General features: G+C 48.6%; 1 long non-coding RNA gene across 1 annotated transcript; it reads right to left on the minus strand.

The window, feature by feature from the left end:
• Positions 1-411: 411 nt before the first annotated feature.
• On the minus strand, positions 412-6627 carry LOC309659092. The gene is made up of 3 exons (XR_014262581.1): positions 4611-6627; positions 2801-2858; positions 412-678 (listed from the first exon to the last, which is right to left on the minus strand). It is a non-coding gene; the product is annotated as an uncharacterized lncRNA (long non-coding RNA).
• Between the last annotated feature and the right edge of the window lie 20818 nt (positions 6628-27445).

A 27445-nucleotide genomic window follows, 5' to 3' on the forward strand; every position in this document is an offset into this window, starting at 1 on the left:
TTTTTTTAAGAGATGCCAACACATTTAATATTTTTAAAATCTAATTTATTTATTTTTGGCTGCGTTGGGTCTTCGTTGCTGTGCGCGGGCTTTCTCTAGTTGTGGCGAGCGGGGGCTACTCTTCGTTGCGGTGTGCGGGCTTCTCATTGCTGTGGCTTCTCCTGTTGCGGAGCACGGGCTCTAGGCGCGTGGGCTTCAGTAGTTGTGGCACGTGGGCTCAGTAGTTGTGGCACGCGGGCTCAGTAGTTGTGGCTCGCGGGCTCTAGAGCACAGGCTCAGTAGCTGTGGCTCATGGGCTTAGTTGCTCCGCGGCATGTGGGATCTTCCCAGACCAGGGCTCGAACCCATGTCCCCTGCATTGGCAGGCGGATTCTTAACCACTGTGCCACCAGGAAAGTCCCTGACAGAAATTATTGATTTAAATGATATTTCAGCCAAAATATTTTAAGAGGACATTTATGTTTATAAATTTGCTTTTCCTGCAAAGGAGAATTTCCGGCTGCACATAAGATTGGACAGAACTAGAACATAATATCAGGAATCAACAAAGTGCGGAAGGTTTTGTATGATTCAGCTTTTTCCATTACTAAGATTAAAACAACAATAACAACAAAAGCCAACCTTTCATAGTGGAGAAACTCATGTGAAAATTTGCATTCTGACAGCTGCTCAAGTTTCCTTTGGAGAAGAATCTAAGAAAAAAATTCAGATTGCTGTTCAAGCCAGTCCAATTTTTCAATCAAATAATCATTAACTGAATTAGCTTAGGACATCAAACTTCAAGTTTTGAAAAAGACTGATTTAATGCCCCTCTTTTCCCTATGTGTTCTGAATAAGCCAATAGAGGAAATTGAGCTTAATAATTTCATTAGGCACAATGGCTCAAGATAGTGTTGGAAGACAAATGTGGTTTTCTCAGGTCTTACAGATCGTCGTGAAAGCTGATGACAGTTTTGAAGCCATGTGAAAATTCTTCAAAGTAAATTAGTCAAATAGAAAAAAATCATTAATGGTGTTCCGCCCTGGTGATGCTCCTGAAATGCTGGGATTTGCAGATACCGAGCAAAAATCAAAGGAAAACACTCATTTCTGGAATGTGCTGTATCATGCATCATCAGTGTTAACTTTCAAAATTCTGATTGATAAGAAAACCTCAACCAACGGTAATCAACTACATGAAAAGCTATGCATCTGAGGGTTGCCTCATATGATTCGCTTTGCTCTGTATGAAGAGATCTGAATGTCAGTCAGAAAGTTCTCCACTGGGGTTTGATGATTGGCAAAGGGAAATAAACATTTTTACATGCTGGAGGGGGAGGTGTCGTATTTGTGGAATACTAGGGTAAAAACATACAGCTGTAAACTTCTTAAAATGATTATCTTTCAGCAAAACTTGTCCTATTTGACAATTATACTTGAAAGTTTGAATATAAACTTCCCCTTATGAAAACACTTAGCGCCCAAACCAAGTCATGGATGCTGAGAATCATTGCTAAAACTATCTTTTTATACTTTTTCAACCTAAATCTTTCAAAGACAAGGTTATTGAAAAGCATTCCATGAAAAAAATAAATGTGTATCTACTACATATATATGCTGAATTCAGAATCTACTTTCTAGATGTCATGGCTGAAAAAATCTCATTTCAGAGCTTATCAAGAAACTCCCTTTTCCCCTAATATACCATCTGTGCTGGAAAACATCTCCAAGAAGAAATTTTGAAGTTCCAGCTTTTGCCAAAGGTAATTTCCAGAAAATCACAACAGAGGTCCTTTCAGGGGGCCTGCTGAGAGCAGCCGTTGACCTTTCCTCCTTTCTAAGGGCAACAGATTTCATTCGGGTGCACGCCCTCTGCCCTGGGGAAGCCCAGTGTTGGGTAGGGTGTGGGTACCATTTCTAGTTCCAGGGGTTGGGCTGTGGTAGACTTCTGCCCATCAGCACAGCACAGTATCCTGGTCACATCATGGGTCCATCAATGACCATACAATGGAAACTGTCCAATCACGTGACCCTCTGACTTCTTGGGGGTTTGCAGACAGACCCACTCTGTCTCCTACTGGACATGAAGGAGAAAGTAGCTGGCTTGGACTTCTACAGGTCCACAAGGGGGACAGGCCTCAGGATAAAACTGTCTCTAGGAGAGGAAGACAGCTGGGGTTCCCACATCACGTACCTGAGTCACCACATCAACCTTCAGGGAAATCTGCCCACCTCCGGACTTCCATTATGGGAGCCACAGAATCCCCTTTGTCGCTTGAGTTGGATTTCTAATTACTTGTCACATAAGGAATCTTTGCTAAATCTGAGTCTCGTGCCAGGAGGCAGATGTGGCAAATCAAGAAACCCTAAGACACCAAAACTGCCTGGAGAAGGGTGCAGCCGTCTTTTGCCCAGTTCTGAAACTAGCAGCTCTTGCTACATGTTTGCAAAATGGTTAAACTGTCTTCATTTACATCTTGGGAAACAGGCCATGTGTCCACCGAGATAGTATCAGGGAACTTGGTAGGGAATGTTCTGGAATGTGTTGGCCAATTTTCATAGCCTCTTGTAAGGTTTTAAAAGGAAAAACAAAAACAAGAAACACAACTTGGGTTGAAGGTGGCCGAGGAGGAATGAGAGCCAATAATCCCTGTTAATCATGACAGTCTTCACTGACATGACGACTTTGAACATTTGGAGGTAAAATACCTCTCCTTAAAAAAAAGGGAGAAAACATTCCTACTGAGATCTCATTTTTTACCCACATGTATCTGATTTTTTTCCTTACTATGGACTTTAAAAACAAAACAACACAACAGACCTGATGTCGAAAGGGCCATGCTGAGCTCCGGGCTCCTCTTCTGTAGGAGGCACAAAAACTGCAATGTTTATAAGAGCCGACAATTTTTAAAATGTATCTTTAGAGACAAAAATATCATTTTCGGCTTCCCTAGGTACGCAGTGGTTAAGAATCCGCCTGCCAATGCAGGAGACACGGGTTTGAGCCCTGGTCTGGGAAGATCCCACATGCCGCGGAGCAACTAAGCCCGTGAGCCACAATTACTGAGCCTGCGCTCTAGAGCCCATGAGCCACAACTAATGAGCCTGCATGCCACAATTACTGAAGCCCACGCGCCTACAGCCTGTGCTCTGCAACAAGAGAAGCCACCGCTCGCCACAACTAGAGAAAGCCTACGCACAGCAACAAAGACCCAACGCAGCCAAAAATAAATAAATAAAAATAAATTTTAAAAAAATATATAAATTTCTTCTACTATTACCATTGATATTGGTTGGTTTTTTTTTTATCATGTTATTTGTCTTGAAATTTCCAATAACATTAAAGGAAAGCATATGATTTTTTTCCCCTCAAAACGGAGCTAGGTTTTGAAGTTTGAGAATATTCTCCTGGAGAATCTAGAAGCAGAGAAACTCAAGCTGCTTGCATATATTGTCAGAGGGAGCCCAAAACCAAAAATAATTGAAAGATCATAGAACAGGCAGCAATGTTTGACTGAAGAAGTCAGGAGGAATTTGATTTACCAAAAAAAAAAAAAAATCACTTATCTTTAACTTTTATAGAACTTGTCTATTTTAAAAGGAGAGAGTAATTGAACTGATTTCCACTTATAGCCACCTCCCTGCCAAAGTTCTCAAAGCTTGTTTTTTTCTCATGATGATAATACCTGTACCTTGCCTTTCAGTAGCTCCAGGGAGCTCAAAGCATCTTGCAAATATGAGCTCATTAGTCCCGATTCTATCCCCAGACACCTTATGCACATTAACCTGCCTTTGTAAAATGACTGTCAAACTCAAAATGGAAAATGACACCAAATCTCCTGCAGCTCTTTTCTTAAATGCCGTAAGTAGGTAAACGTGTGTATTATTCTAGGTTGTTGGTTGCAAACAACCAAACTCCCACTGCAGCTACTTTAAGCAGAAAAGGGCTTTATTAAAAGACACTGAATAGCTCACCAAAATACCTGGACAGCAGAGATTCTGGTTCACAGACTGGCCATCCCAAACCTCATTCCTGCAGGGTTCTTTTTAATAGACTTTATTTTTTAGAACAGTTTTAGATCTATAGAAATGCTGAGCAGAAAGTATAGAGTTCCTATAAGCCCTGCACCATTTCCCTATTAATAAAATCTAACATTAATGTGGTACATTTCTTACAAATAATGAACCGATATTGATACCTTATTATTAACTGATGACTGTAGATTATTCAGATTTCTGAAGTTTTTACCTAATATTCACTTTCTGTTGGCACAGTGATTAAGAATCCGCCTGCCAACATAGGGGACACGGGTTCAATCCCTGGTCCAGGAACATCCCACATGCCATGGAGTAACTAAACCCATGCACCACAACTACTGAGCCTGCGCTCTAGAGCCCGCGAGCCACAACTAATGAGCCCGCGCACCACAACTACTGAGCCCACGTGCTGCAACTGCTGAAGCCCATGCGCCTAGAGCCCATGTTCTGCAACAAGAGAAGCCACCACGATGAGAAGCCCGCCCACCGCAACAAAGAGTAGCTCCGGCTTGCTGCAACTAGAGAAAGCCTGCGCACAGCAAGGAAGACCCAATGCAGCCAAAAAATAAATAAAATTTAAAAATAAAAACTACCTTAAAAAAAAAAATGAAAAATCCCATCCAGGATTCCACATTGCATTGAGTTGTCACATCTCCTCAGGCTCCTCTTGGCTCTGACAGTTTCTCAGACTTTCCTTGCTGTTGATGACCTTGACAGTTTTGAGGAATTCATCAGGCATACTGTAGGATGCTCTCCTATCAGAATTGGCCTGATGTTTTCCTCATGATTAGACAGGGAGGATGGGTTTGGGGAAGAAGGCTGTAGAGGTAAATTCCATTTTCATTACATCCAAAGGTCCACACTCTCAACATGATTTATCCCTGTTGATGTGGACCTTGGTTGTTTGGCCAAGGAAGCATCTGTCAAGTTTTTCTACTGTAATGTTACTCTTCCCCTTTTCCCCTTTCCACTCTGCACCACATGGTTCTTATACAGTCTGTTTCCAGAGATCAGAGAACTGTCAGTGATAATGTGCCATGATCGCGAACACAGCCTTCAGGGACCCCCGGCTGCCTGTGTCCCCTGAAACCTCCTTCCTGCGCTTCCCCCAAGGGAAGGTTAGTACCATAGCTCCATCACCCGTGCAGCCCTCACAGGCCCCGCCCAGTGCCCTGCACACAGTAGGCGCTTGATGAACCTTTCAAGGCTTGGAGTAGAATTGGGTTTCACCTGAGAGTTAAGAAAAACCACTCAGGGGGTGCTGGTAGGCGTGTGAGGGTAAGAGCTGCAGGAGCTGAGATCGGCTTGGCCGGTGAATACGCACGCACAGGAGTGGCCAGGTGCCGGGGCTCTGATCTTGACTGACCCCGTTCCATCCTGCATTTAAACAACCTACTTGGAAGAGGCTGATTTAGGTACATGGGTTTATTTTCTTTCCCCAAGGGGTGGAGGCTCTCTCAGGGCCCTCAAGTCAGGGGGTGGAGTTTATTGTCATAGAGGTTCTATGTCAATAGGATCTTCTGAAAGTCCAAGGCCAGGACCTGTGCTGAGCTGGGCCTTGGCTTCACTGCAACTGGACTTGGGGGGTGTCTGCCACAGGTCAGGCCACCTCTGTCCCATCCCCCCATCGCTGTCCGCAGTGCTGGCTTCCCTACCCTGCACCCCACATCCTTCTCTGGTCATCCCATCACCCCACTCACAGCACTCTGATGGGCCTGGGACCACCGTGGCCCCTGCTCCACCAGCCCATGATGCCTTTAGCTTGACCTTTAGCTCCTGCCCGGTGGATTCCAGAAACCAGGAAGCTGATGGGCCCAGGCCTCTCCTCACTGTCAAGGCTCTCCGTGCCGGACCTTTTGCAGGCCGCCGTAGGGATTCCTCTTGGGTCAGAAGCCCACTCACCCTTGGCCAACTCAGCTGAGGCCCAGAAGGCGGCCAGCAGGGCTTGGGAGGTGGGCAAGTTCCCCAAGACAGGGCTGGGGGCTGCCCAGCAGCCGGGCTTACACGTCATCCAGAGACCTGGAAACAGCCTGGCCTAATTTGCAGCTGAAACCAGGAAGGTTTCAGAATCATCTAGAGAAGTTGGAAGGGTCGGGGGCAACCAGCACGGCGGTCCAGGAGGAGGCCCCGCCCACAAACGCCTCCACTCTGGGCACCATCCCCCCTCAACTCTCCCCGTGCCGAGTTAGCCTGGGTTCAACCTATTTCGCCAGAATCTGCTTTCATACGGTCCACCTAAGCTGTCAGCCGCGGGCTCCTCCAGACCGGATTTTCTCAGCCTGTGTTTCAAGGAGCCGCTTGGCATGTTTGTGTGTGTTAAGGCGGGCCGGGGGAGCGGGGCACACAAAGCAATCCTGACGCTAATGTTTACAGAGACTCCTTGGAACCAGCACGACGTAAACAGTAATAAGCAGCCACATTGACGAAGAGCAAGCAGGGCCCTGCGGGACCGGCTTCCCCAGCCCGGCTCGGCCTCGGCGCGGCCTCAGCCCCTTTCGCTGCCTGCAGCCCCGGGGCGCGGGCGGCCGCGTGGGAGCGCCGGTTTGCTCCTTTCCACTCGCACAGCGCGTTCTTCGAGAAAGTACTTTATGCGCGTCTTAGAACCAGCGCTTCCTCGCGGGCGGGGCTGGGAGTCCGCACTCCCTCCCCCCTCCCCCGCTACCCTCCCCCATCCTCAAATCTTCATCTAGTCCTCAGGCGGCCAGGACGCAAGGAAGGGACGGGAGGCGGGGACACACGTGGTCACCCCCCCAGCCTCTCCCCACTTCAGCCCTTCCCTCCCCTCCCTCCCACCACTCCCCTCTCTCCCCTCCTCCTCCCCATTCACCCCCCTCCCCTCCCTCCCTCCTCTCCCCACCGCTCCCTCGCCCCCATCCCCCCCCCCCCGCCCTGCTCCCCCTTCCTTCTCCTCACGATGCGATGCTGCCGCAGCCAAGCTTCCTGAGTCACAAGCATCTGAACACCTAGTGTCTCTCTTCTTCCCGCCCCGGTGTGTGCCCTTCCTCTCACCTTTAATTTTCTCCTTCTAGGCTCGGCTGCCCCAAATCCCACCCTCCTCTGAGCCCAGACCACACCGCCCAGTGCGGGCGCAGAGGCGGCAGAGGAGGCTGAGCCCAGCTTTGCACGTGTTTCATTGCAGAGGACAGTAGGACCTCTAGGAGGGATGGGGGGTGGTACTGTGGGAGGGGCTCAGGGACAGTCCCCAGGATGCGGGCGTCCTCACCTAGAGCAGCAGCACAGAGCCGGAGACCGGGGTCCCCCAGGACCCCCTCTGCACCCTGCTGGCTCCAGGACCCCTGGAAATATAGCCCAGGCTGGGGCCTCCTTAAGGGGAGGGACTTGGCTTCACCCTAAAACTGTTAACTCCCCCAGGCCTGGGGGCAGCGGGAAGTGGGGTGCCCAGGAGGAGACTTCCACTGGACTAAAAGGAGAACTTCCTGCTGGGACCGTTGTAGGGGACCGCAGTAGCTGGTGGCCAGGCATCCTTCCAGAGATGTTTGCCTTCCTCTGTCACTCGTGGAGCCCCAGGGAGCCGTCACCCGGCTCCTCTGATGGGGGCTGTGTGTGAGCAGAGCCAGCGCTGCGTTATGTAAGCGTTTGCTTAAAAAAGTCAAGGAGAGAGGCACCAGCAGGGATGGATGTGCCAGGCTTTCCGGCTACAGTTCGGTGGAACATGTGAAATCTTTAATTAGCAGTAATGAGAGCCTCATTCCTTTCAGACGCCAGCATCGGCCACGTGGTTGAGGGGCCCTTCTCGGGAAGGGGAGCCGTTCAGTAATAGTGCTGGTTCCAGGTCAGGTGTAGGATGAAAAGACAACAGACACTGCAGGAATTTTGCTTAGGGTGATCGGGTGTAAATCTGGAAGTGGACGTCGATATTTTTGTTTTGTTTTGTTTTATGTTGTATTTTTTTATTTATTTTGTGTTTGTTTTGTTTTTAATCATGCCAGCCGCAGCGAGGTCCTGCAAAGCACGTTTCAGAAAGCTGAAGTGAATTAAAAACGATTCAAGATCATCACTAGGTCTTGACTGGTTTTCAAACATGGCAATTCTCCCAGCTGAAAACAAGATAAGCTAAGAAGTATATTTTCAAATATTATGGCTGCATTTGCTTCCCTTAAAGTCTGGAAAGCAAAATTAAAATAAAGTCTGGTTTGGGTATAAATAATATATTTAAGCTTCAAAAACCAGCAGTGGGGGGAGGGGGTGATAGGATCCCTGAGAAACCTGCACACGGAGTTCCAGTGACTCAGCGCCTGCAACAACGGCTCTGAGGGAAGCCAGGCTTGGGAGGACGTCGGGATGGGGCAGAAGACAGATGGGGGTTGTGAGGTCCTGAGGGTCAGGGAAGGTCACCCTCCCAAGGGGCATCATTATGCAGGGAGTGATGGTTCTGTGTTGTATCTTGACTGTGATGGTCATTACATAATTTTACACATTTGTCAAAAATCATTGACCAGTATGTGGTATAAATGACCTAATATTATAAATAACATTTTACTCTGTAAAATACTATATATAAATATGTGTTATGTATTTATAAATTATACTAGATAATTATGACAGCATAGACAAAACAATTATAATATTATATAATTCTATAAATTATATTCTGTAAAGTAGAAATGGTTTTACACTTCAGCGAACTGCCTTAGAAAAAGAAAACATCAGAAGCGGAGGGAGGGTCGCTCATGGTGGAGCTGCCGCCCGTCTACCCACCCACACGATCTGCGTTAGTGCTGCACTTGCCTCTGGACAACTTGACACCCCCCCCCCCCAGCTGGAATAAAAGGATGTTGGAATAAAACCATACCCTCAAGTGTCTCCCCGGCCAAGGTGTCCATCTGGTTCTGTCCCCTCCTGTTCCCCCCCTGGCTGGAGACCCTCCCAGGCCTGGGTCTGAGAGGACAGAGCGGCCTCAAGTCTCCGCTGACCAGGGGCAGGGCTGTCCCGAGGCTGTGTTTCCTCCACAAGGAGGTCTTCAGGCAAAGAGGCTCCCCCAGCCCAGGAGTCCCAGCTCCTAATTATGATGTGGACGGCTAATCATTGCCAGACCTGTGGGCAATTCTGTACCTCTGCTTCCCTCGCTCTGTCACTGTTTCCTCCTGCCCTAAGGGCTTTTCATAACATCATAATTTTACTCAGTAGCTACACAGCAGGTATTATGCCCCCAAACGAATGTCCTGGAATTTACCACGGAGAAAGTGGAGGCCTCCTGGCAGTGAGTGAGCTTTCCAGGGAGGACCGGCTTGGCCGATGCATTAAAAGGCTTATGATGGGGCAGAAAAACAAGTTGGGGGTGAATCTCAAAAATAAAAAGCCGGTCTTCCCTGGTGGTCCAGTGGTTAAGACTCCGAGCTTCCACTGCGGGGGGCGCGGGGTCGATCCTTCTCTGGGGAACTAAGATCCACTGAGATCCTGTATGTCACACAGCACAGCCAAAAAAAAAAAAAGGACTACTACATATTTTTTGCCCCCAGAGTGGAGCTGAAATTGGTTCACTCAAGGCTCCCAGATTCTACATAATTTGCTCACTGTGGAGCTGAGGAAACCAGAAATTTTCTGTTCAGGGTGTGTGTGTGTGTGTGTGTGTGTGTGTGTGTGTGTGTGTGTTCACACAGCTGCTCTGCAGTTACTTTGCTTGCCCAGTTGCTCTCTAATGCATAGAGATAAAAAAGTAAGTCAAGTTCCTTTTCCTAGCCAGCTTCAACATTCTTCATTTTTGCAACACAGAGCTGCCTCGCCTTTAGATGCAGGCGGCAGGCCGAGAGACAAGAGGCTGTGATGGCTTCCTGTCCCCGCCCACCCCAGCATCAGCGTGGAGAAACAGATGACTCGTGCCAGCCCTGAGCAGGTACTCAGGGCGATTTCCCAGGACCTACAGCGAATCCAAGGGGTCAGGGAAGGCCTCCGCTTCCCCGCACGGTTCATCTGGGCTCAACAGGATCAACTCATTCCCGAGTGTTCCTCTCCCTGCGGCGCTTTTCTGAAATGCAGCCACTCCTGGCAGGGCCTTCGTGAGTCACACCGCCCTTGGGACCGTCACCCCCTCTGTCAACTGTCCCCCTACCTCAACACGGTCGGGGGTCCCCTCCTCCCATCTCTTCCTGTCTGACCCTAGACCCCTGGAAGGATGTGGTGCATCTCTTTAAAGGCGCTGACCCTGTTTGGAGGGGCCTGGGTGTGTGTGGAGGGCAGGGCTTGGGGCAGGGGCATGGGGGGGCATGTAAAGGGGTTGGAGAAGCTGGAAAAGAGGCGGGTGCACAGAAGAAGAAGCGGGTGTGGAAAGGGACAAATTCCACTGACTTCATCATTTTTGTGTAGGAAGAGTTTCTAAAATGGCTTACTTTTAAAAAACTAAGCAGATCCCAAAGCCTCTGCTTTTTATAGAACATCAGTCCCTGGTTCCAACTTAGCAACCCTTAATCTTCCACCGGTCTAGTTCTGAAGTGACTATTAAGCTGCTGTGTTAGGACGATCATCCCTGATGAGCAGGGGGAGGCAGGGAAGGGGTGGGGTATGGGCCGGAGCTCAGGGAGGTGCCACCCCACCTCTGAGGAGCCCGTGGGAGCCGGAAAGGCGCGGCCGAAGGGGGTGGCCTGGGCCAGGCACTGCCAGCCACCAGCCTGGGCTCCAGCGCACCCTGCGCCCCATCCCCTCACTGTCCCAGGGAAAGACCTGCTGAGTCAGCATCGTGGTCCTCACGCTGAGGCATCTTTCCTTCCTCTCTTTCTCTTTTGTGCATTGTTGGGGGATCACCTAGGATCAAGTAGGCAGGGCATCGCGTTGGTCAGGAAGGATTCATTTTCCATGCAATCAGAAGGTTTCTGAAGAAAGTGATAATGTTCTCAGAAAGCTGTGGTCCACCCCTGCCCGGGCCTCGGGTGCACTCATAGGGCTGCTTCAGGGCAGCCTTGAGCTGGGGCCGCTGCTCTCCAGCGCCGCCCTGGGGGCCAGGCCAGGACCAGCGCCCACATGGGAGCTTCCTCGGCCTTGGCCCAGTGTATTCGTTTCCCGAGCGCTGTAACAAAGTGCCACAAACTGGGTGGCTTAAAAGAAGAGAAGTGAATTCTCATAGTTCTGGAGGCCAGAAGCCCAAGATGAAGATGTCGGCAGGGTTGATTCCCTTCGGAGGCTCTGAGGGACAACATGTTCCCTGACTCTTTCCTGGCCTCTGGTGGCTGCCGGCAATCCTTGGGGTTCCCGGGCTTGCAGCTGCATCACCCCAATCTCGGCCTCCATCATCACATGGCCTTCTCTTCTGTGTGGCTCTGTCTTCACATGGCCTTCTTCTTACAAAGACACTGGTCATATTGGGTGAGGGGCCCTCCCTAATTCAGCACGACCTCCTACGATCTCAACTTAATTACATCTGCAAAGACTCTATTTCCAAATAAGGTAACATTCTGAGGTTCCAAGTGGACATGAATTCAGGTAAGGAGGACATTATTCAACTCCGTACTCCCAGCAGAACACCCACAGCCCCAGACAGAAAGGTGGCTGGTTTCCTTTTGCAGGATGGACCCAGAGAAAGTCTCCCCTTGAGATCCGAGGAGATGGAGGCGTCATGAAAGCTGAGCCGCCTAAAGGCCAGTGTCAGGGGCCGGGCGCTCCAGCCACCAAGGTTCCTCACCCTGGGCAGCCCTCCCTCCTCTGACCGGGCCTCCCCAACACCCTCGGGCTCTATTCCCTGTCCCTCCTCCCAAGAGATGGCATCCCCATCTTCAGAACTCCTCCCACATTTAAATTAAGTGAAATGATTGCCTCATTCTATGTGCTCATTGGGCAAAGCTTGGAGAAATTCTCAAACCTCCACACATAGCCTGCAACCCCACCACTCAGCATTTTGGTGAGCTCCATTTTAGCCACATACATCTTTTAAAATTATTTTTTGGTACGACGCAAATGAACCTATCTACAAAACAGAAACAGACTCATAGACATAGAAGACAGACTTGGGCTTCCCTGGTGGCGCAGTGGTTGAGAATCTGCCTGCCAATGCAGGGGACATGGGTTCGAGCCCTGGTCTGGGAAGATCCCACATGCCGCGGAGCAACTAAGCCCGTGCGCTACAACTACTGAGCCTGCGCATCTGGAGCCTGTGCTCTGCAACAAGAGAGGCCGCGACAGTGAGAGGCCTGCGCACCACGATGAAGAGTGGCCCCCGCTCACCGCAACTAGAGAAAGCCCTCGCACAGAAACGAAGACCCAACACAGCCAAAAATAAATATAAATAAATAAATAAATAAATAAATAAATAAATATTAAAAAAAAAAATGAAGACAGACTTGTGGCTGCCAAGGCGGGGAGGGGAGGGAAGGAGTGGGAGTTTGGGATTAGCAGATGCAAACTCATATACATAGAATGGATAAACGACAAGGTCCTACTGTATAGCACCAGAAACTATATTCAGTATCCTGGGATAAGCCATAATGGAAAAGAACATGAAAAAGAATATATATATATATGGGGGCTTCCCTGGCAGTGCAGTGGTTGGGAATCTGCCTGCCAATGCAGGGCACACAGGTTTGAGCCCTGGTCTGGGAAGATCCCACGTGCCGTGGAGCAACTAAGCCCGTGTGCCACAACTACGGACAGAGCCTGTGCTCTAGAGCCCATGCTCCACAGCTACTGAGCCCGTGCGCCGCAACTACTGAGCCCGTGGGCCACAACTACTGAAGCCTGTGCACCTAGAGCCCACGCTCCACAAAAAGAGAAGCCACTGCAATGAGAAGTCTGTGCACCACAAGGAAGAGTAACCCCCACTTGGCTCAACTAGAGAAAGCCCGCGCGCAGCAACGAAGACCCAACGCAGCCAAAAATAAATAAATTAAATAAATAAATTTTAAAATGTATATATATATATATATATGTATAACTGAATCACTTTGCTGTACAGCAGAAATTAACAGGACATTATAAATCAACTATACTTCAATAAAATATAAAAATTAAAATTAAAAATAAAAAAATTATTTTTTGGACCTCGAATGTACAGAGTTGAGTTAATCATCACCCTTGGTTCATCACACATCATCATCATGAGTTGCTTTTGCGACTTTATTTTTGTCATGTGTCTCAAAATATAACAGCATGGCAATGATTGCTAATGTTTGTCTTTTGTGTTGGGCATCGCTCCAAGTGTTTCGTGCGCATATTCATGTAATCCCCATGGTAACCCCGGCCGTGGTATGTTGACCAGCACCCCGTCACACCGACTGGCTTGTGAGGGTGATTGTTAAGTTCTCAGGAATTTTGTGTCAGTTATTAAACCATCGGGAGCTTGAAATTGGTCATCATAGAAGTATTTACCTCCATGAGAATCAGCAAATGACACAGATCAGGGCTCCTTGTATCAAGAGCCCCTTAACCTCACGCAACTTCAGGTGGGGTTGGTGATCTGCTGTTCCCGTGTTACAGAGGAAGAAACCGAGGTGCCTGCCAGGGTCACACAGCCAGCAAATGGCGAGCCTGAATTTAACCCCAAGAAGGCGGCCAAGCCTCACGACACCACAGCCACTGTTTGCACCCTGGTGTCTCCCACCCATCACAGGCAGCTTCCCCAGGCGTTACAAATTCCTCAGAATGGAACTTCCAGTGGCTGCATAATATTCCGTTATATGGACATACAGCAGTTAATTAAACTATCCCCAGTTGTGGAACAATGAGGTCATTTTCGATGTTTTTCTTACAGAAATGCATTACCCAGCCACTCTCCTTCCTTCACGGTGCATGTCCTGGGGGGTCCGTCCCCAAGGACCACCCTCGTCAGCAGGCCCCAGGGGTCAGGCTGCAGAGGCCTCAGAAACACTCCACCCCTCTGCAGACCCAGACCTTCTCCAGAGAGAAAAAGACCCCAGCCCCGGCTGAGCGTAGCCCAGAGACCCTTCTGTGAGTTTCTTTTTCTTCAATGGTGAATTCAGCCTCTATTTCTAGAGTGACAGGGACAAAACCTGTGACAGATTCACTGTGAGAGCCGCCACTCGACTCACTGGCACACATTCCCGCACACACACATACACATTCACACGGGCATACGTATTCGCACACATGACATGCTCATGCTCTCACACACACACATGCTAACACACATATTCACACACACTCACACAGGCGCACTCACACACCATTCTCACTGCTCACACACACAGTCACACATATGTGCACACACAAACATACAAACGGACACACTTATACACCTGCATATACTCATCTGCTCCCCCATACACACTTGCACATGTATACGCATACACACACACACACACTTCTCCAATCACCCAACACTCAGCGTGGAGACAGCCTTAATGGCACATCGGGTTTGGGGGCTCTTTCTCTCCCCAAGAATAAGGACTTCTGGGGGCAGGGAAGCCGTGATCAGTTTCCTAAAGTTCTCAGCAAGGTGCCCAACTTGCACAAAGGGCCCAATGACTGTTCTTCAATGAAGGTGAAGAAATGAGCAAACATATCTCAGACTTAGAAAACTCCTTGTGACATCTTAGTTATCAAGACCTGTTTCCTCGTGGGGTGTGTTAGTTGACTCGTGCTGCTGTAACAAAACACCAGACACTGGATGACTTGAGCAACAGAATTGTGTCATCTTCCAGCTCTGGAGGCAGAAGTCCAAGATCCAGCAGTGGGCAGGGCTGGTTCCTTCTGAGGCTGTGAGGGACAATCTGGTCCATGTCTCTCTCCTGGCTTCTGGAGGTTTGCTGGCCATTTTGGTGTTCCTTGGCTTGTAGACACTTCGCCCCAATATCTGTCTTCACGTTCACATGACATTCTCCCCATGTGTGTGTCTGTGTCCAGATTTCCCCTTTTCGTAAGGGCACCAGTCTTATTGGATTAGGGACCCACCCTACTCCAGTATCACCTCATCTTAACTAGTCACATCTGCAACAGCCCTATCTCTGAATAAAGTCACATTCTCGGGTACTGGAGGTTAGGACCTCAACGTATGAATTTGGGATGGGGGGCGCAACTCAGGCCATAGCATGGGGCATCTCGCCTTCTTTCTCCTCTGCTGTTCCCTCCTGGCTGGGCCATTTGAGACAATGTCACAGAAGACGCCTGTGTAGACTTGCTCACCTCTTATCTGTTCACCAACTTTCTTACAAATACCCTAAATCCATTCACTGGGCCACAATACAGCTTTCATGATTCTTTTTTTTTTTTTCCTTTTGGCTGCGTTGGGTCTTCGTTGCTGCACGTCGGCTTTCTCTAGTTGCAGCGAGCGGGGGCCACTCCTTGCTGCGGTGCGCGGGCCTCTCCTTGCGGTGGCTTCTCTCCGTTGAGGAGCACAGGCTCTAGGCTCGCGGGCCTCAGTAGTTGTAGTACACAGGCTCAGCAGTTGTGGCTCTTGGGCTCCAGAGCACAGGCTCAGTAGTTGTGGCTCACGGGCCCAGACGCTCCACAGCATATGGAATCCTCCCAGATCAGGGCTCAAACCCATGTCCCCTGCATTGGCAGGCAGATTCCCAACCACTGTGTCACCAGGGAAGCTCTTTCGTGATTCTCTGGGTAGAAATGAAGCTAATTAAAACAACTTTAAGGTAATGGATATTTCTATACCATACTTGAGACTGCAACCTTGAGCTATCTTTCCACACATCTGACATGAGAAAGACTATGGTGTAACTGCCTTTGGTGTTACTTAATCCTAATTCTGCTAAATCCTCTCAAGAAGAGAGGAGGATTAGACAGATGGCCCCTTCTGTTCCTTATGTCTCTTCCTTATGAACATAGCATTAGTTTAATCACGATAAAAACCTCACATCTATTAATGTCTCTTTCAACAGTTCCTAATTCACATTCTCCATAAATATTCCAGAGAGCAACACAGTAATTTTCTTAAGCTAATACACCAAAGGAGAAATTCAGGAGCCTCTAAAGTTATCAGTTTTGCCACCTGCTCCCCACCCGCCCCCCCAGAGAAATCGTATGCTTCTGAGGATGGGACTGGGCTCTTCTCTGATAGATTTCCATCAAAAACTTGTGACTCAAATCTAGTTGGGCATGATGCATGAGGTTGGGCTGTGGGAGAGATCTGTTCCACCAGCTGTGTGACTTTGGGCAAATTACTCAGCCTCTCTGAGACTTGTGTTCAACATGTATAAAAAAGAGGGAATAAGACCTCCTTGTCATGGTGGGTGTGGGAATTAAATGAAGTGGTGTAGGTGGAGTCTCTTGCATGGCAATGTGGGCAGAAAACAAGCACGCTCTAAACACCAGTTCCCTTTTGTTTGCCCCTCCCTGTTACCCACAAGAAAAGTACGGCCTCCCAAGCACATGAGTCACTTGCAAATATAAAATGTTAATGTACAACTGCTATAATGCATTTTAAATGAGAACCTCATAATTATGTTAGAACTATTGATTCCAGAATTCTGTCAAGACAAGAATTATCAGCCTTGAAGATCTGTGGTTCTTCTCACCCTTCCTGTAAACAAACAGACTCAGCTCAGGTTTGGCAATGCTTCTGATGCCCATGGCTTCCTACCTCCCTGCTGGCCGCACAGCTGTGCTTGCCATGTGTTCATTAAGTAAAGGAGAGGCCGGTGTGGAGGTCGGGCTGCGTCTGCTGCTGGGAGCAGAGAGCCTGACCACCGGAGCAGACGGCCTTGTTGTTCCCGTGTGCTGAGAAGCCCAGATGTCTAAGACTGCTGGCCTTGCTCCTGCTATTGGCCAAGGCCATCAGGGACCCAGGCTTATCCTTGTCTTGTCTGGTTGGCTTTTCATCCTCAGTCTTGTTGCCTCTTGGTTTCAAAAGGGCTGCTGCAGCTCTAGACATCATGTCTTCCTTAAAGACAGCAAGAAGCAGGAGAAGAGGAGGCTCTGGCCATGTCTGTGTCTTTTATCAGGAAAGCCAAAGATGTTGCAAAAGCCAGGTGACTTCTGCTTTCGTTCAGTAGCCCTCCCCCTGCAAGGGCATGTATTTAGCTGGGTCAAGCGGTGGTTCTCTGCTAACAAGGCAGAGGGGAGGGTTGGATTTTGGATGGATTGCTAATGGGTCTGCCATAGAAACTCAGAACGTTCTGAGTGCAGCCATTTAGGAGAGAGGCTGGTAAACAACCCAACTGGGTGCCTTTCTGGGATGACAGGAACTAAGGCTAGTCCCGCACGAGAAGCCTTGCTACTCAGGGGCCTCTGTTATTTTTGTGAAGACGGAAAGAAAAGAAGGTGGGAAATGATCAGCATATACACACACACTAAAATCTAGTACTTTTTAAAGCAAGGACGTTTTTACAATATGCTCTCATATTTTGCGGGGAGGCATTGCCTTGATCATTCTGGTACATTCATATCTGTTTTGTAAACAGTGCTTGTCCCAATAAATGAATTAAGACTAGCTTTTGAAAAACATGCCTAGATTTGCCCATCTAAATGGCGGTTGTCGTGGGCTCCATGATACTTTTAAATAATACAGCTGCCTTTGACAAGACATCTACCTGATGCTTACAAAATCCAGGTTAAGAGTCACATATGAAAAACCAGTTTGATTGCTTTAAAAGCAGTCCTCATTTCTCACCTAAAAATGCCTTATTTATCCAAATGTGATCACTGCCCTTCCTCCCCAGGCTCTGCTCTGAATGACTCGCCTTTTTCTAGAATTCAGATCAACCCTCAGCATTTGAAGTTGTGTGGTTGTTTCGTTTTAAATTATTTATTTATTTATTTATTTATTTTTGGCTGTGTTGGGTCTTCGTTTCTGTGCGAGGGCTTTCTCCAGTTGCGGCGAGCAGGGGCCACTCTTCATCGCGGTGCGCAGGCCTCTCACTGTCGCGGCCTCTCTTGTTGCAGAGCACAGGCTCCAGATGCGCAGGCTCAGTAGTTGTGGCTCACGGGCTTAGTTGCTCCACGGCATGTGGGATCTTCCCAGACCAGGGCTCGAACCCGTGTCCCCTGCATTGGCAGGCAGACTCTCAACCACTGCGCCACCAGGGAAGCCCTGTGTGGTTGTTTTTAAGAAGAATATATTTTAGACAATTTGCCACAAGATTTGAAAGCAGTTCAAGTGTTAGAGACGCTGAAATGTGCCTGTCGCTTCCCACGGTGGCCCCTGTTGAGGTCCCGGCTCGTGCAGGCGGCGAGGAACCTGCTGCGTGGCCGTGACGCATCCTCCCGGGCTGCGGACGAGGCTCTACGCACCTGCCCGGGGCCGGCCGTCCTGTGGAGTCGGCGCTCCCACAGGAGAAGCACGCAGAGGACGAACCGGTGTCTTGAGGCTCAAAAGAATTCCCAAATGCAAATCGCAAGAAGTGAGAGGCAGGCTGGGTCCTGGAACGGGTTGAGGTAGAGAATGATGCACTAACCCGCTAAACTGGGCGAGCCATCCCTGGCTGGGCGCCGGGGCACATCTGGTGTCTGGAGCTGCCAGGGTAAGGTCATCCTCAGAATTGTCCCCAACAGGCCAACTCAGCCACTTTTGTGCTGTTTCCAGGGGAACGAGTTGTTCCACGATCACAGCCTGAGACGTGGGAGCCCCTGGCCCACCCGTGGGGGACCTGGCAGTAAGGACGCTGAGCGGGGCCCGGGTGGCAGATGCTGCCAGGACAGGCTGGTCCCATTGCTGAGGGGGCAGGAGGCATTCCTCTCCCCCTTGTTCTGGTTTTTTCCGTCCTGTTTGTAAAATCCAGGCACTGAGCAAGCATGCCCCTTGCATGGGTGGTACTAGAAACCACAGCTGCTCCAGGCTGGGATTTTTAAATTAGCAAGATTTTAATTAGGTCATCATCACTGCCAGTGTCTTTTATTCCATTATGCATTCACTCTCATCCCACACACATTTATTAAGTACCCACTGTGTGCCAACTACTGGCGCAATGACACTCAATCGTTTGGGAACCCAAAGTGGTTATAACATAAATCTCCTTCTCTGGCTGAGCCCAAGAGCAGCGGCTGGGATCCTTTATGGGAAAACCGTCAAATCATCGTCTTTAATAAAGGCAGATGGCACACACAGATTTGCCGGCGTGATAGGAGTTTAAGTATCACTTTCATCAAAGTAATTTGAAACTATTGTAACAGGTCCCCTGGGGACAGCGTTTCATGCACCTGAATAACGTTTGCTTTCTGTCCAATGCAGTCAGCCCTCAGCAGGTGTGAAAAGGAGACCTGGCTACGAGGGAACTGTTATCATTTGGCAACCAGGAAAAGTGAAGCCGGCTCACTCACCAAGGAGGAGAGAGGCCAAGAGAAAAATTAACCCAGGAACTGGGACCCGTGTCTGTGTATATTCAAGTGCACAGAATTGGATTCTGTTGCTCCATCTTAGAGGCCATGGGAGACGGTTCTCCCGGTGAGGGCAGAAGATGTGGAACCAGCTGGGGTGTCCTGCCTCTGCTGGGTTCTAGGCCCTTCCCGGGTCTCCCCGACCCTGCTGCCAGAGACCCTTCCTAGCGGGACCTCACATCAGGATTCCAGCCACAGCCTCACTTAAAATCCCTTTACTCCTCAACTCCAGAGCGCACCCCTAACCTGCAGCATGCCCTACATGGCCCTTCACTGTCTCACCTTGGATCACATCCCCGGGGCCTCCTCCCACTGTTCCCTGGGGTGACCCCCCTCCACACACACACTCACACACACGCACACACCACTAAAACACCACCACCCACTGGCCCAGGCCCAGCTCTCTTTCTCTCCAGTTTCTTCACCTGCCTGACTTTATTCGCAATTCTAGCGTGCTTTTCCCTAGGATCCCGCCAGGCCCTCCCCCTCAGAACACAGCATCTTTCTTTATGCCTCGAGTTCCCAAAACACAGACAATGAGAGCAGCTAGCCTGTCTTTCTTCCCCCATCAGGCTCTGAGACAGAGATAGAATTGCTTTCCAAGCATAAGTGCCTTCTAGACCAGAACTAAAACCTCCCGTGATGGCTTTTGGGACAAGGCCTGTGCAAGTTGGAAATGACTGCCAACAGTTAACAGGGCGTTCCCATGAGCCAGGCGCTGTTCATACCGTAACACGTCTCGTCCACATAGCAACCTGCTCGCTGGGGGACTATTACTATCTCACTCCCCAGAGATGTTAAGTAAATTTCCCGAGGTCACAGAGCTGGTGAGTGGCAGAAACTGGATTCAAACCCAGACAGCCCTAGAGCCCACTCTCTTAACCAGAGCCTGGAGGGCCTTGCCTCACCGAGGGTCCCCGTCCTCAGGCCTCCATCACGCCATCACCCCCTGACACCAGATATGCCCTGCTGTTCCAGTGACCCATGCTGTGTAACAAGCATCCCAAATATAATGGCATCAGACAAGAGCCATTTTTATCATGCTCAGGGATTCTGTGGGTCAGGAGTTCGGACAGGTGGAGGCAGGATGGTTTGAAGTCTCAGCAGGGAAGACATGAATGGTTTGGGGCTGGGGTACCCTGGAGGCTTCTTTACACTTAGTACCTGAGGTGGGATGACTTGAGAGCGGGTTCAGCTGAGACAGCGGATGGGCGCCTGCAAGCAGCTTCTGCACGTGGCTTCTGTCTGAGGCTTGGGCTTCTTGTAGCGTGGCAGCTGGGATCTGAGCAGGAGCCTCCCCAGGAGGAACTTTCCAAGAGACCTGGGCAGAAGCTTCGGACCCGTTCTGACCTAGCCTTGGAGTCACACAGCATCAATTCCGCCACAGGCGGCCCAGGTCCCAGGGGATGGAGAAGGAGACTCCGCTTCTTGATGGGAGAGTGCCAAGGTCACATCGCAGAAGAACGTGAGAGATGGGAGAGAACGTTGGGACCATGTTTGGAAAACACAGCCTGCCACACACCTGCCTAGCCCAGGCCTCCCTCCTCCAAAAACGTTTTTGTCCCAATTATAGTTCACCCTCTGGTCCCAAGCTACTAACTTCCCACTTCTGTGTTCTTGTTGACCCTGTGAATGGGAAACCAGCAGTGATGGGCAGCATACGAGCATCTCTTGGTGAACTAGGTTATCTAGGGGAAATACTGGGAACAAAAGTGAGACCCGATCAGGGAGACCCAACTGCTCCTGACAATGGCCTCTCGTTCGTGGTGTCCTGGAGTGTTTCCTGAGAGTTGGGTGATGGAAGACAACAGTACTGCTGGTTCATCAACTCCGGGCATTTCTGACCCAAATCCATCCTCCAATTTCTGTTGCTTGAGGAGCTTGTTGAGAACAGTTCCCACCCAGGAGCCCACCCACAGGATCTGGTTGAAATAGTCTGGGATCAGGTAGCATTGGTGGTTTTTTTACAGGGTCCCCGGGTAATGCCATTGTGCCCCCCAGTCTGAAAACACCTGCATTAGATGAAGACCTTTGTGACCTTTGGGCTAGACCACCTTCCACCTCAAGAAGCCAAGTGGGTACGTGATACCTTCACTGGCTGCTAGACACAACGTACTCTTTTTAAAGAATTTGGGTGCCCAGGTTGTCACCTGCCCATTGACCAAGGACACGTTACTATCTGTGCTGAAAAAAAAAATGGTGCAGATTCAACTTGTTTAGCTACTGTGTTCCTTTGTGGTGACAAAGAACTGAGATGCAGGCTCACCCTGTGGCTATAATTCTTTATCATAACTCAAGAACAAGGGCCAAGAGCATTTCCCAAAGGACTACCCGCCTTAAAAAATGACCCTCCGGCGGGAGACAGAAGGAGTCTCCCTATAAACTTGCCTTTCCCTGGTCTGGGGCAGTGCAGGCAGGGTAACTTCACAAATGATGCTCAAAATATGTTTGGCAGGAAACTTTTTTTTTTTTTAATGGGAATGCACAAAAGCCTGAGCTAGTACATTGAAATATTTTGCATACTCCTAAAATGCCAACTGGCCGAACCAATCTTTTTTTTTTCCAGTTTGGTGTGAAACTCACAAAGGTGAATTTAAGCAATTTATTCATAACTGAGCAACAAAACCATGCCAAGAGAAGCCCATTGCCCAAGTGGGGCTGGAGCAATAACTCCTTCTGTGTACAAACATGCCAGATCGCAAAACTGTGGACTTGTCTCCCAGAGCAAGAATGTCCTCGTGTCCCCTTAGAGCTGCTTCCTACAGGCACTTCAACTTATGTCCCAGGACAGGATCAAAAAAGAGTGAGATGCGTGTTCCCGTGCTAGGGAGGCCACCTCAGTCTTTTGTGTTTTTTTTTAAATTTTATTTATTTGTGTAGCTGCGCCAGATCTTAGTTGTGGCACGTAGGATCTTCGTTGTGGCACGAGGGATCCTTAGTTGCCACATGCGAGATCTAGTTCTCCGACCAGGGATGGAACCCAGGCCCCCTGCATTGGGAGCTTGGAGTCTTAGCCACTGGACCACCTGGGAAGTCCCAAGGCCACCTCAGTTTTGATTAAGAACCTCAGGTCTTGGTAGCAGCTGTCCCTGGAGGAGTGGCCTTGGGCAAGTTACTTGACCTCGCATCTGTAAAATAAGAGACAGTAGTGACCCTTGCCCCCTGGGGTTGCTGCGAGGGTTAGGAGTTAACGCAGGTGAAATATTCAAACGTTCCCTGGCACAGAGTAAGCGCTGTGAAGTTTTCATCATCATCCCACTGTGTTGAAATGGTCATGGCCGGGACATGGTTTCCTCAGCGGAATGAGTTTGCAAGCACACCACCCCAGACTAGTCATAACCCATACACAGCACTGCTGCAAAGCTCTGCGGGGTTTCCACACACACACACACACACACACACACACACACACACACACATGCACACACACACACACACACACACACACACGCCGCCCCTGGTGGCCTCCTCACTCCCACAGGCTTCCACACACAGTAGGTGCTCAACCCGTGCACCTTGGCTTGAGGTAACGTGACTCTGATCACCTGGGGCAGGAAGGAGCAGCCTTGGAGAGTCACACCTGGCCTCTGACACTAAGGACAATGTGAAGCCTCTGGACTCTTGGATTCTTCTAGAAGCTTCTGTAGTCTCAGAAGTGATTTTCTCCTCCTCCTCACCTTCTGCCAGAAAATGATGCTCTTCTCTCGAGGGCAAACTCCAGGCCTCCGGGACTCTCCGCTGGTGTCCGTGCCAAGTTGGAAGTTTGCTCTGTTCGCAGCCCGCCCGCCCGGGCTGAGCGACAACGGGGGCTGCACTGCCTCCTAGGGGCTGGAGGTGATTTCATCCCCAGAGTTTTTACGGCAGAGACGCTTGCTTTTCTAACTTTGTATTATAAATATATATATATTTAATAAATTTATTTATTTATTTATTTATTTTTGGCTGTGTTGGGTCTTCATTGCTGTGCGTGGGCTTCTCATTGCGGTGGCTTCTCTCGTTGCGGAGCACGGGCTCTAGGCACGTGGGCTTCAGTAGTTGTGGCACGCGGGCTCAGTAGTTGTGGTTCGCGGGCTCTAGAGCGCAGGCTCAGTAGTTGTGGCACACAGGCTTAGCTGCGCCGCGGCATGTGGGATCTTCCCGGACCAGGGCTCGAACCCGCGTCCTCTGCATTGGCAGGTGGATTCTTAACCACTGCGCCACCAGGGAAGTCCCTATAAATATTTTTCGGATAAGATTTTTACTTATTTTTATTCTAATATATTAATTTATTTTAACTTCTTGTCTTTAAATAATTGCCAGCTTACAGAGGAGTTGCAAGAACAGTACAAAAAATTCCCACATACCCTTCACCCAGATGCACAACCATTATTAACATTTTGCCCAATTTTCCCACATCATCCCTCTTTTTGTAGATAAATATATATATAATTTTTCCCTGATCTATTCAAGAGTGGGTTGCAGACATCATGCCCCTTCACCCCTAAACATTCCCACATGTATCTCCTAGGAACAATGACATTCTCTCATATACCCACAGTGCAGTTATCAGAGTGGGGGAATTTATCACTGATAGAAACTATTCCTAATTACCCAGTGCCCCAATGATGTCTCTACAGCGTTTTTCTCCCAGTCCAGGGTCCAAACCAGGATCACACATTATATTTAGTTGCCAATTCCCTTTGTTTTCTTTTAATCTGACATCTTTTGTTAGCCTTCTTTTTGTCTTGAATGACAACGATATTTTTGAAGGACATAAAAGGATATAAAAGTTGTTCCTGGAGAGTTGTAAGAGATTAGTATCAAAAACTCTCATGTACCCTTCACCAAGATGCCCTGTGGGTTTATCTGAGGTTTCAGATGTATTTTTGGTTAGAATATATACTTAAGGGACCTTCTCAGTGCCTCCCAACTGGAGGCACATGATGTAAATTTTGTCCCTTTACTGATTATGTTGACTTAAGTTTAAGCCTCATTTTTTAATGTGCTTGTTGGCTATTTATATATATGTCTTTGAGAAAATGTGTATGCAAGTCCTTTGCTCATTTTTAAATTGGGTTTTTTGTCTTGTTGTTGAGTTGTAAGAGTTCTTCATATATTCTGGATACTGGACTCTTCTCTGACATATGGTTTGTAAATATTTTCTCCGATTCTGTGGGTTGTCCTTTCACTTTTTTTTTGATGATGTTGTTTTCATCATGATCAAGTGCAGCTTATCTATGTTTTTCCTTTGTTGCTTGTACTTTTGGTGTCATATCTAAGAAACTATTGTCAAATCCAGTATCATAAAGGTTTTCTTATATGTTTTCTTTTAAGTTTTATAGTTTTAGCTCTTACATATAAATCTTTGGTCCATTTTAAGTTAATTTTGGTATAGGTCTGAGGTAAAGGTCAAAATTCATTATTTTGCATGTGGCTGTTCCAGTCGCTGAAAAGACATTCTTTCTCCCATTGAATGCTCTTGGGACCCTTGCTGAAAATCATTTGACATATGGGTCTATTTCTGAACTCTATAATTCTATTTTATTGGTCTCTACGTTTTTCCTATACAAGTACCACTGTCTTGATTACCGTTGCTTTGACGTATGTTTTGTAATCAGGAAGTGTAAGTCCTCCTACTCTGTTCTTCTTTTACAAGGTTATTTTGGCTATTCTGGATTAGCATTCATTTTGGATGCAAAATAAATGCTGGGATTTTTTGACTAGCAAGTGTATTTTGTAATTGTTCAGTTACCTTACTCTTTAAATGTTTAATTGTTATTTGCATCTGTGATTGTGCTCATTAGTTTATATATATAAACATATTATAGGTGAACAAGCAGACAGATATAGGTAGATAAATAGATAAAAAGAGAGAATGGATTTGAAATGTGCTTCTTCAGTTTATACATATAAAAATACTAAAGATAGATAGATAGATAGATAGATAGATAGATAGATAGATAGATAGATAGATATAGATAGATAAAAAGAGAGAGAGAATGGATTTGCTATGTGCTTCTGTGAAACAGAGATATGCACACATGGAAGGGGATTTGCAGGGCTGGATGATACTTTGACCCAAAGTGCTTGCCTGGCTGAACCGTAATAAGTAACAGAGGTCCAGGGCAGCCCTTGTGGCTTTGACTCCAGTTATGTAAATTAACTGGAGTCTAGAAATCCCGGAGATTCCGAAAGGCAATGAACCTTGAAATCTGCCTCCCAGGGACCTCCACCCTCCATACCCCTTCTGCCTGGGCCTTACGTTTCCTCCTGCACTTCCCAGGTGGGTGCACGCTGGGGCTCTGAGCCAAAGAGGACCCCTCCGGGGGATTATGGTTGGAGCTCCTGCTCTGCCTGTAACTATTCTGCCCCTTGTTTCTCACCACCTGCATTCAAAGCTGGAAGGGGTAGGGCTGGGTGAGAGTGTGCATGGCCTGGACCTCAGGATTGGGCGGCATCAGGCAGAATAAAGAGGAACGGGGCTCCACTGTTTCCTGTTCTGTGCTGGGGGGCCTACATCTCCTTATGGCTAATGACTTGCTAGAAAGACTGACAGGACTCCACAGTGTGACTTGCACTCAGGGCTGAGATTTAGTACAGCAGAGGACGCAGAGCAGAAGTAGCAGGGAAAGCTGGGTGTTGGTGGAATCCCCAGACGTCCAGCACAGGCTCCCCGGCCACGCCTCCTCCTCTGAGCCCACTCGGGACGTGCTTTTTCTCCAGCGGAGAACTACGGGGTCACGCGTGGAAGCCCTCTGCCCAGGGAAACCCATGCACGTCTCAGGGTCCAGGTGTTAATGGGGGGGTCGGTCCCATAGACACATCCTGCTATCAATCAGCCACAGCAACCAGAACTCAGGACTCCAACCGTGAAACCAGGTGTGTATCATCAGTCTTGGTGTTTGTGCAAAGCCATCCTGACACACTGGCAGGACATGGTCCACTGCTCCAGGTGTACACAACATCATCAGTCACTGACCTCACAGACCTCCCAAGAGCCTTGTTGTCAAGGATGGGCCAAGGATTGGTCATGGCTCCAGGTTTCCTTGGAGACACGCAAGGAACAAGCAACCAGCGCTGGTTGTGCTGGGTCTTTCCAACATTTTAACACTGTTACATGGTCATCAGCCTACAGTTACAGATGCGTCTAGAGGCTTGGGGCTTGGACAGCCTCAGGAAACCACGCGGCCATTGGCTCCATCACTGTGTCCCCTGTCAAGGTGAAGTGGGAGAATGTGCTGTAAAACCAGACAGCCTGATTTCACATCATGTCACCTCTCCAGACCCGCAGTCTTATGCGTCCCATCCAAGGCAATGTTTGTGAAATTGCTATGTTAGGTGACCTTCCACGTAATAAGTTCTTATTCTTCCTAACTGTCACGTTTGTCCAACATCTATCTTTCCTGCTTTGGGCCCTCATATCTGAGAGGATCTGGAAATCCATAATCTCCACTTAAGACTGATTCAAGAAATCAAGCCTCTAGAGGTCATTTGCTGATCTGTTTTTAGAGGATTTAGCTCTGCTAAACTTACCCCCCTTGGCACTCTCTACTTGTACAAAAATCTCTATTCCTTTTTTTTTTTTTTTAATAAATTTATCTATTTATTTATTTATTTTTGGCTGTGTTGGATCTTCGTTTCTGTGCGAGGGCTTTCTCTAGTTGCGGCGAGCGGGGGCCACTCTTCATCGCGGTGCGCGGGACTCTCACTGTCGTGGCCTCTCTTGTTGCAGAGCACAGGCTCCAGACGCACAGGCTCAGTAGTTGTGGCTCACGGGCCCAGTTGCTCCGTGGCATGTGGGATCTTCCCAGACCAGGGCTCGAACCTGTGTCCTCTGCATTGGCAGGCAGATTCTCAACCACTGCGCCACCAAGGAAGCTCCCTCTATTCCTTTTTAAACAAGTTTGTAAACCCAGTGTGTCCCATTTATTGGTAATATAGTATTGAAAAGAATTCGTTTACTAGTGGGGGGCATTCATTCAGCAAATATTTGCAGAGCATTTCCAGTAATAATAATCCTTTTTGCTCGGTGACTGTTTACAGGAGGTACACTCTGGGCAAGGCACCGTGTCCGAGTAGGGATACAGGAGATACAGTGGATTACAGACACGGGGGCCCTGCTTGTGGAGATTTCCATCTGTCTGCTAACCAGGGTGACCAACTGTCCTGGTTTGCAAAGGACTGGGGGGGGGTTCCTGGGATGCAGCGTTTTCAGTGCTAA

Source organism: Balaenoptera physalus (genome assembly GCF_965194825.1).
Source record: "Balaenoptera physalus genome assembly, chromosome: 3".
Taxonomy (NCBI): domain Eukaryota; kingdom Metazoa; phylum Chordata; class Mammalia; order Artiodactyla; family Balaenopteridae; genus Balaenoptera; species Balaenoptera physalus.